The sequence below is a fragment of the Theropithecus gelada genome, chromosome 16 (genome assembly GCF_003255815.1).
Source record: "Theropithecus gelada isolate Dixy chromosome 16, Tgel_1.0, whole genome shotgun sequence".
NCBI classification, from domain to species: Eukaryota; Metazoa; Chordata; class Mammalia; order Primates; family Cercopithecidae; genus Theropithecus; species Theropithecus gelada.
Genome location: NC_037684.1, coordinates 23,453,633 through 23,462,826, shown reverse-complemented (window position 1 = coordinate 23,462,826; position 9,194 = coordinate 23,453,633).

The window sequence follows — 9,194 nt, the reverse complement described above, 5'->3', positions numbered from 1 at the left end:
CCTCGTCTCTCAGACCAGAAGGCTCGACATCTTTCTAAGGGAAACTTCGTGCTACCCCTACCCAGCTGGGGTCCTGGTTGCCCTCCCTGGATTCTCTTTTTTTTTTGAGACGGAGTCTTGCTCTGTCGCCCAGGCTAGAATGCCGAGGCGCTATCTCGGCTCACTGCAAGATCCACCTCCTGGGCTCACGCCATTCTCCTGCCTCAGCCTCCCGAGTAGCTGGGACTGTAGGCGCCTGCCACCACACCTGGCTAATTTTTTGTATTTTTAGTAGAGACAAGGTTTCATCATGTTAGCCAGGATGGTCTCGATCTCCTGACCTCATGATCCACCTGCCTCAGCCTCCCAAAGTGCTGGGATTACAAGCATGAGCCACCGTGCCCGGCCCCTCCCTGGCTTCTGAAATCACCCCCCACACCCCAAAAACCACCACGTACACCTTTCACCATAGAGCACTGGCTGCCCTGGTGTCAGCCCCAGTTCCCACCTCCAGCACTTCCAGAAGCTGGGGCAGAGAGGAGCACACATGACCACCTGCCTACTGGGCAGCTCACACTTCCTCCAGTTGAGCCCCCTCAAGGTACTGGCCTCCAGGGCAACTGTAGGCAATCCTGGCTTCCAGGGCCTTATGGCCTAAAATGGAGAGAAGCCATGACCCCAGCAGGCCTATGCAGACAGAGTGAGAGAAGAGGCCCAGAGAAAAAGCTATGGACATTTAGATCCAGTGGAGGGACCTGAGCAGGCTTCCTGGAGGTGACTCTGTGTAGGGCCTTGAAGGACTGGCAGGATTAAGTCATGTGGCAATGGGAGCAAAGGCAGTTGCAGGAGGAGGGAGTGTAGTGAGGAAAGGGGTGGAGGTGGGAACTGGGGCTGACACTGGGGCAGCCAGTACTCATAGCAGCTGGTGGCTGAAGAGTGTGGCCAGAGGGGTGGGAGGCAGCAAGGTGGAGGGCCACATCACACAGGCTGGAATGTGGAAGAACTTTAGAGTTTGTCCACTGCTACCTCTTGACGTGTGGCTTTCAGATCTGATGCTGTTTCCCAGTTCATTCATTCATTCATTCATTCATTCATTCATTCATTCATGAAATATTGCCCGCTTGGTGCTAGGCAAGTGCCGAAGATGCTGTGAGAGGCAGCTAGAAGTCCCTGCTGTCACGGATCTTAAGTTCCAGTAAGAGACACAGATATAGAGTCAGGAACAAGTAAAAACTAAAAATTAATATCATGGTGGGGGCTGCCATCATGACTGGCCGCCCTGAAGGCTGGGCTTGTGTCCTGTCTCCCCTCAGACTGAGGGCACCCTGAGGGCAGAGCCTGTGCCCCCTCCATCAGACAAAGGTAGAACCAGCTTCTCCATCGGGCTGGAAGCACCCTGAGGCTCAGGGAGAGGCATGGAGCATCTGGGAACAACAGCTGAGGTGTCCTAGAAACCTCCCAGGAACGGACCCAGGCATAGAAGTTGGCAGGCAACGGGGGAAGGACTCCCTTCCCAGCCAGGCCAAATGTGGGAGGGCTTCCCTCTCCTCCTCCCCATCCAGTCCTCGACCCTATTAAACCTTTAAATTAACTTCAGCTCCACCCCGAGCTAGAGAGAGTGCCCCAAAATAAATCCTAAATTACATGCTGCTTGGGGGCAACCACAGTTCTCCTTCCTCCCTCTCCAGCAAGCAGACCCGCCCGACACCATGCTGGGGGGGCTCCCCCAAATAGCAAAATAGGCTATTTATACAGCTCCTGCTCCCCTGTTCGCTCTCTGGCCCTGTTGTCCTTGAGTGAGGCCAAAGCAGGCTATATAGCTTTCCTAGGAGGATAAAGGGCATAAGAGAGGCTGTGAGCTTTGCCAGGGTCTGACTGGCCATGGGGGATATAATTTCTAGTCCAAACTAGGATACTGTGGGGTGCTCGTAGCAGTTACATCCAGGCAATGGCATAGATCTGAACTGTCCTGGGCACACGGGGTAGCTGGTCACCCAGCGATGGGGCTCAGACTCCAGCCTCTCAGCCACCCAGAGCATTGCCTTCTTGGGGATGAGAGAGACAGAGAGAAAGAAAGAGAGAGAGAGAGAGAGGAGAGAGAGAGATCTGCTTTCATCCCCGTTGCTGAGACAAGCAGTTCTGAATATGGGGGCACTGGGGCTCCCATACCACCTGGCAAGGCAGAGTAGGCTCTGGCTTCAAGGACTCCCAGACACAGAGAGGTCCTGTAGGAGGGTCTGGGCAAAGAAGTGGGGCGGCGGATGTGGCTGTTTTGAGACCACGGGCTTGGGTCAGGGGCCTCCCTCTCCCTGGACAAAGCCACCTTCCATTCTGGGAAGCTGGCCCCAGATACTGGATCTGCTCCCCTTGGGGGAAAAGAGAGAGGGGAGGGAAACTGCAGGAGAGGAGAAAAAGAAGAGAGTGGGAGATAGAGAAAGACAGGCACACACAGAGAAGCGGCAGAGCAAAGGACAGAGACAGAAACAGAAGTGGGCAAGGACAGAGGGAGGGAGAGTGGGGAGGGGGCACTTCCAGAGCCCCAGGATGGCAGCACCCCCTTCCTACCCACAGGGCCCGCTCTCCCTGCTCTGAGCCCCAGCACAGTGAAGTGGGGGCAGGGCCTCTGGCCTGCCGGCTGCCCAGGAGGACACCTTCCTACTCCTCCACTGCCTCCCTCCTCAGGACCAGCAGTGGGTGGCTGGGCCCGGAGGTCTGCTCCCTGGCTGCTGGCGGGCTCAGGTGTCGGCAGAGCGTCCTCCTGCTCTCTGCCATCCCTTGCACACCCCTCTATTTCAGGCAGCCTGGCCCCTGCTCAGTGCCCTCCCCGGAAGCCTGTTCTTCGGCCTGCAGACCTGGCTCTCCCAGGTCCAGCCTCTACCTGCCCACTCCTCACATCCCCTCGAGGGGGCTTTACTTCAGGGGGTTGGAGCTAGGGCTCCTCCTCCCTGTGAGGTTGCCCTGGGGGTAGGAGCCTGGAGGGGTGTCAGAGGCAGGGCTGAGGAATCAGAGGCTCCTCTCACTCTGAGTCAGATACAGGGAGGGGAGGGTGGAGGGGGCGGCAAGGAGGTGGACCGAGAAAGAGCCAGCCACAGTGATGTCCAGGGAATGGGGCAGGGCTGGGTGGCAGCATCGCAGTGTCTGGAGGGCCAGGTACACATCCAAGTGCACACCGTCATGTGGTGATTTAGAGATGTGGCTCAATCTTTGTGGGCTTCAGCCTTGGATTGTGAACAGAGGGGACACACAGCACAGGACCGGCTGACCAGATCCCAGCCACCGCTTGTTTGCACTCACAAGTAAATTGATGCTGAGAACCTGGTGCGGAGGGCTGGTGGTGTGTGAGTGTGAGTGTGTATGTGTGTGTTGGGCAAATAACAGAGGATTCAACCAGTGTCACCCAAGAGGGGCAAGGATCCCGCAGCAGTGGGAGAGGGTCACCAAAGCCTTCCCCACCTTAGAGGAGGCAACATGCTGTCTTCCCAGTCCAACTTGATTATCTGTCTGCTCAGCAGCTCCATGACCCCCACCTCCCAAGAAAACACTGTTTATGGGGCCTGGGGCATCAGGCCTGTCATTTAGCTGGAGGAGGCAACCCAAGCCGCAACTGGGAGCTGAGCCCTGTGTGGAGAAGCAGTGCCCAGCCTGAGGCAGGCACCAGCCCAGACACTTAGTGCCCTGTTTACCCTGGCAAGGGTGGCTGGCACAGGTGGGCCTCTCCAGGGAGCAGCTGGTGGCCCTGCCAGCAGACCCCCCTGCAGGCCAGAGAGGAGGCCAGGACAGCAGCTCTCCAGGGTGGGGAGGGAAGCACCTTGCCCGCTGCACACCCTGCACTGCAGTTTGCAGGGTGCCAGCCTCTGAAGCTCAGGAGTCTCCCAGCTGCCCTGCAAGGGAGACCATATGGCCCAGGGCCCAGCAGGAGAAACCACAGCTCCAGGATGCTGGACACTGGTCCCCAGGGCTCCCCAGAGGAGGCTGAAGGAAGCCCCAGGTCTTTGGGGTCCTGGTCTGGTAGGCCCAGATGGCACTCAACTCCCCAGGTTTGTGGGACCCACCTTCTGCCTCCAAGGGCACATGTAACTTGGCATAAACATACACTCTTTCCCCGCCACAGCCCATCACCACATAGTCGCTGTCCCCACAGTCCTTCTCTATCACACAGATGGTATAGAACATGCTCTTGCACCTTGCCACACCCAACATACACATCATCATTCAGCACCCAGCTCACCAACACAGCTGACACCAGACACACAGTGCTCACCCAACACAGCTCCTTCCCCACCCGTGTAACCTCCACTCCAGCAGCGAGGTCACATTTGCTTGCACACACGTGCACCCACACATACACACACACACACACACACAGTCCTCTGAACCAATACACTCTTCTCCCAGTGACACACTTGAAAGTGGGCCCAAGTAGGGGGCACCATTTTAGTCCTGGGCTTCTCCCTGCCCCTCCCACTCTCCGTCCTCCCTCCCACTCTCGTCCAACCTCCTCTGCCTGCCTTCTACCCTCCTCTGCCTGCCTTCCACTTTCTCCCTTTCTCTCTCTCCTAGCTGAGCCCCTGGCCCTGAGGTCTCTTTCCCAGCACATATGGTGGGACACTTGAGGCCACACATCTGGGCAGCTCCCAGCAGCTATTAAATACCATTTTGCCTGCCTTTGGGGTTTTGAGGGGCTGCAGGTTCCGGAGGACAGGAGGCAGCAGCTGGCAGCTGCTCAGGGCCTCACATCCCCCTGCTCACCATCTCCCCATGCACCGCCCACCCCTCCCCATTCTGGGTTGAATCATCCCCACATCTGGAACCTCTGCACATCTGGAAGAGCTGAAGCCTGTGCAAGCAGCTCCACGTAGACACCCCCTCCCCCCTGCTCCATCTCATCCCCATCCCTGCTAGCAGTTGGGGTCCAGCATCCCCCACCTGGAGCAGGACCTCGGTCACCTAGCAGCAGGCACCCCCGGGCCAGCCTTGGGAACCAGGATTGCCCACAGGCCTCTCCCCAGTAGCAGTAACAGTGGCATCTTGGTGCCCACCGCAGTAAGCAGGCAGGGCAGTGCTGGCCTTGGAGGAGGCCAGGCCCAAGGCTGGGGAGGCAGGAGAGCCGGGCGGGGAGGAGGCAGTGGTTTGGCCCAGCAGGCAGAGGGAGTTTATCCTGGCACTGGGCCCTGAAGCCAAACATCCTCCACGAACCTCGCAGACACATCAAAGCCCGCATGGAAGGGGCCCTTCCGTAGAGGAAACCTACAATCCTGGAGGCCTGACAACCTGACTCCAGGCACAGGACCACCCTGTCCCACTCGGCAACCCAGGCTCAGGCTGGGCACAGCTGCCTGGAGGCGACGGGCAGAAGAGGACATTTCTACCCAGAGGCCCTGCCCCCTCACCCCACCCATTCAGTGCTGCCACAGAGTGGGGTTTTGCCCCCAGGAGGGGGCAGAGTTGGCACCAGATTTAGCTTTAGCCCCCAGTACAGGGGTTCCTCCCAAACTGCCCCCTCCCCACCCTCCAGGCAGGGAAGGCTGATGGGGAGGGGCTCACTTTGTGCGCCAGCCTTTCAGCCCCAGCCTGGAAGAGAAGTCGTGCTCAGTTGTGGGGGGAGCCAGCTTCCTCCCCCAGGCTCTGATGTCCTGCAAAAGACCCCTCCACATGGACAAGAGGGAAATGGAGAGGGCAGGGGGTTAGGGTTTGGGAGAAAAACCAAGCTTCGAAAAGTAGAAGCTGAAGTGGAATCAGAATGCAAGAACTGGGCTGCAAGCCACAGGGCCTCTCTCTGGGGGAACAGCTGGGGCTGGAGGAGGAAGAGGGGTTGTGAGGCGCTAACAAGGGAGAGAGGAGGTGCTAACAGGGCCACTGGGGTGAGGGGATCCTGAAGCCAGCCCCCTAAAGGCTGGCCCGGCGATAAGGAAGCCAGGCACTGGCAGTGGGGTAAGGGGTGTAAGTGGGAGCTGCCAATCAACACAGGAGGCTGGGATGCTCTGCATGCACACACGTGCACATAATATACATACATGCACACATGCAGCTCCCACATAACCAAAGCCAAGTCTGTCTTCAGCTGGGAGCCAGATGATGTGGCTGCTTAGAGGAGCTACGATTTGAGGAAGGATGTGATCTCTGCCTGCCTGAATCCCTCCCCACTGCTCACACTCATTCTCTGCCTTTACAGCTTCAGGGGTCTTCTCAGGCTGTGCCTGTGCCCCACTCTAGTCTGAGCCCCCAGACCATGAAAGGGCTCTCCTTCTCATGGCTGTCCTGAATCCACAGCTCCTTTGGATCTGAAAAGTTCTTCTAGGTCTAACTACAGCCCCAGTAACATTTGGGTCAGAAACAAAGGAACCCACAAACAGGGTACAGTAGAACCCTCTTTTCAGGAGCCAACAAGAACAGAGCTAGAAAGCAAGGATCCCAAATTCCTTTCTTCCCTCTGGTTACAGGATCTGGTCTCAGGTAGACAGTGAGGGTAGGTGTCAGATTGGGGCTGCAGACTGAAGGAGGGGGCCCCAGAGGAAGGAAGCCAGGCATGGGGGCTCTCAAGACCCTCGCCCTAGTCTTAGCTCAGCCTCTCCTGCCCAAGCCTTCATGGCTCTGCTCCATCTGCCACCCCAGAAGCCAAAGCTCATCAGCTCAACCTTCCCCTGACCCTCCCCACCCGACACCCATCCCGGCTCTTTGAGGTGCTTTCCTTTCCACCCCAGCCTGCACCCCAGAAACCTACACTTTGGAAAGATAATGGCTCCCAAATGGCGTTTTTGTCTCTGCTAAGCCTCCAGGAAAGTGAGCATCAGTGAGTCCCTCCAACCTGCTCATTGGGATAATGAGTGCCCTGTACTGTTAATTCTCAGGTGGTTTGCCCTCCCTCTACCCTCCGGGCCCACAGGTTCACGGCTCAAACTTGGAGCTGACTCCAGAAGTGATCTCCTCCACTCCCATGCCCATCACCCCAAGAATGGGAAAGGGGCTGGTGGGCTTCAATTTCCAAAAAAAAAAAAAATGTTGGAAAGGGAACTGAGGTCCCCGTCCCATGGCCAAGAAGTCCTATTATTGGACTCTGCCTCCTCCAGGAAGGCGGACTGTAAGCCAAGCATTCTTTGCTACACCCCCTTAGGAGTTGTTCAATCCCTAGGGAACCATCGTCCTCACTTGCTGAGCGGGGAGTCACAAATTTGAGCACACCCTTTGGAGGGGGTGCAGGAAGCAGAAGAGGTGGATTCCCCAAACCACACAGCCAGTGTGGTGGGGAGCCCAGTCAGTCTGGACTCCTCCCACCCCATCCACGAGTCCTTCACCAAGGACTTTGGAAATGAATTCCCTATCCACTTGGAGAAATCTGGCCCCTGACCCAGGAAGGCCCCTAACCAGCTTGGATTCAATGACAACAGAGCCAGTGTTTACTTGGAACAAAGCACCAGGGGGAAATGCATGCTGAATCAGAGCTGGCCAGCCCCCGCAGCAGCCGGGTGGGAGCATTAGGACATGTCCACACATCTTCAATGGAAAATGGCCAAGGGCTGTCAGAGAGGCCCAGGGAAGAGGCCTGGGTAGGGGCAAGCAGGGAGCAGACAATCACTTGTTGAAGGAAGATCCAAGTCCAGGTAGGCTTTCTGGAGGAGGTGGCATTTGGGCTGAGCTTTAAAGGATGGGGAAGAATGTGTTCGGTTTCTGGGAGGGATTTGGGGAAGAAACTAGGTGGAAAAAACTGCCTGGGCAGAGGCAAGGAGAGAAGCAGAAAGAGTAAGAGGAGGGGTTGGAGAACACAGCGGGGGTAGGGGTCAGGTAGGGACTGGTTATGGGGGACCCTGAAGGTCTCTCTGGGATGGGACTTTATTCAGGTGGCAGTAGTGAGCCTCTGAAGATTAGGGAGCAAGAGAGCGACATGCCCAACATGGTCTGTCCCTCCTTGGCAATGAGGAGACCAAGTTAGAGGCCTTGTTGAATGTGGCTATGAAAGTCCTGACGAGACAGGCTGCACGGGGGGCCAATGGCAGTGGGGATAAAGGGAGAGGACTCCTGTGACAGGCACAGCTCCGCTCTCCATGGGCTCTCAGCCCATGTGGAGAGGCGGGCCTCCTCTGTGAAGTAGACCCAGGCAGTGCTCAGTGGGCCGTGCGGGAGTAGAAAGGGGGAACAAACTGGGAGTGGAGGGAATCACATCTCCAGTCCTGGCGCCACAGTCAGGAGTGGTCGGCACCTGGGCATCCTCTGGGATCTGTCACTAGCGCCACCTTCTCAGGCCTGACTGGCCCTTAGCGGGGCCCAGTGGACAGCAGGGGGGTTTAGTGAGCAAGGTGTCCTGGGGAAACTGGGGCTGGGTGCTGCAGCCCGTCTAGGGGAGTGAGCAGTCTGAGAGCAGTGAGACCCTGCACTCCTTGGCACCCCACTCTGCAGAGAAGGAAGTGTGGGCCCCTTGTCTCTGCCAGGAATGACAGCTAGCATTTATTTGCCATTACTGAATGCCAGACGCTGAGCGGCGTATTTCATCCTTATCATGGCCTGTATGATGAAGGAGGTGCTGTTATCCAGCTCCTCCCTCTCCTCCCTGTTGAGAGAGACCCAGAGAAGTTCCATTTTTCGTCTAAGGTCACACAGCACAATATATTCAGTGGCACACACTGACTAACACGACACAATACTGCCCCTACAGGCAGAGCCGGGCTAGAGCACAGCATTCTGCTGGCTTTGAAAAGAGATCCCAGCCCATTGCCATCAGCCATTACAGATACTAGTGTCCACCAAAGTATGGGGGTGGGGGGGACTGCCAAGTGAAACAGAATTCAGCCTGTCTCTTCCCCTTCACCCAGGCCTGGCCCCCTGGGCTGGGCTAAGCCAGGCTGGGCAAGGCCACCCACACTGAGTGATCCTCCATCCGGAGCAGTGGAGCAGGGCTCCCCAGGCCCGAGGTGAGTCCCACCTGTGCTGGGCGTGGCGTCTCGAGCACTGCTTCATTCTTTTTTTTTTTTGAGACGGAGTCTCGCTCTGTCGCCCGGGCTGGAGTGCAGTGGCCGGATCTCAGCTCACTGCAAGCTCCGCCTCCGGGGTTTACGCCATTCTCCTGCCTCAGCCTCTCGAGTAGCTGGGACTACAGGTGCCCGCCACCTTGCCCGGCTAGTTTTTTGTATTTTTTTTTTTTTTAGTAGAGATGGGGTTTCACCGTGTTAGCCAGGATGGTCTCGATCTCCTGACCTCGTGATCCGCTCGTCTTGGCCTCCCAA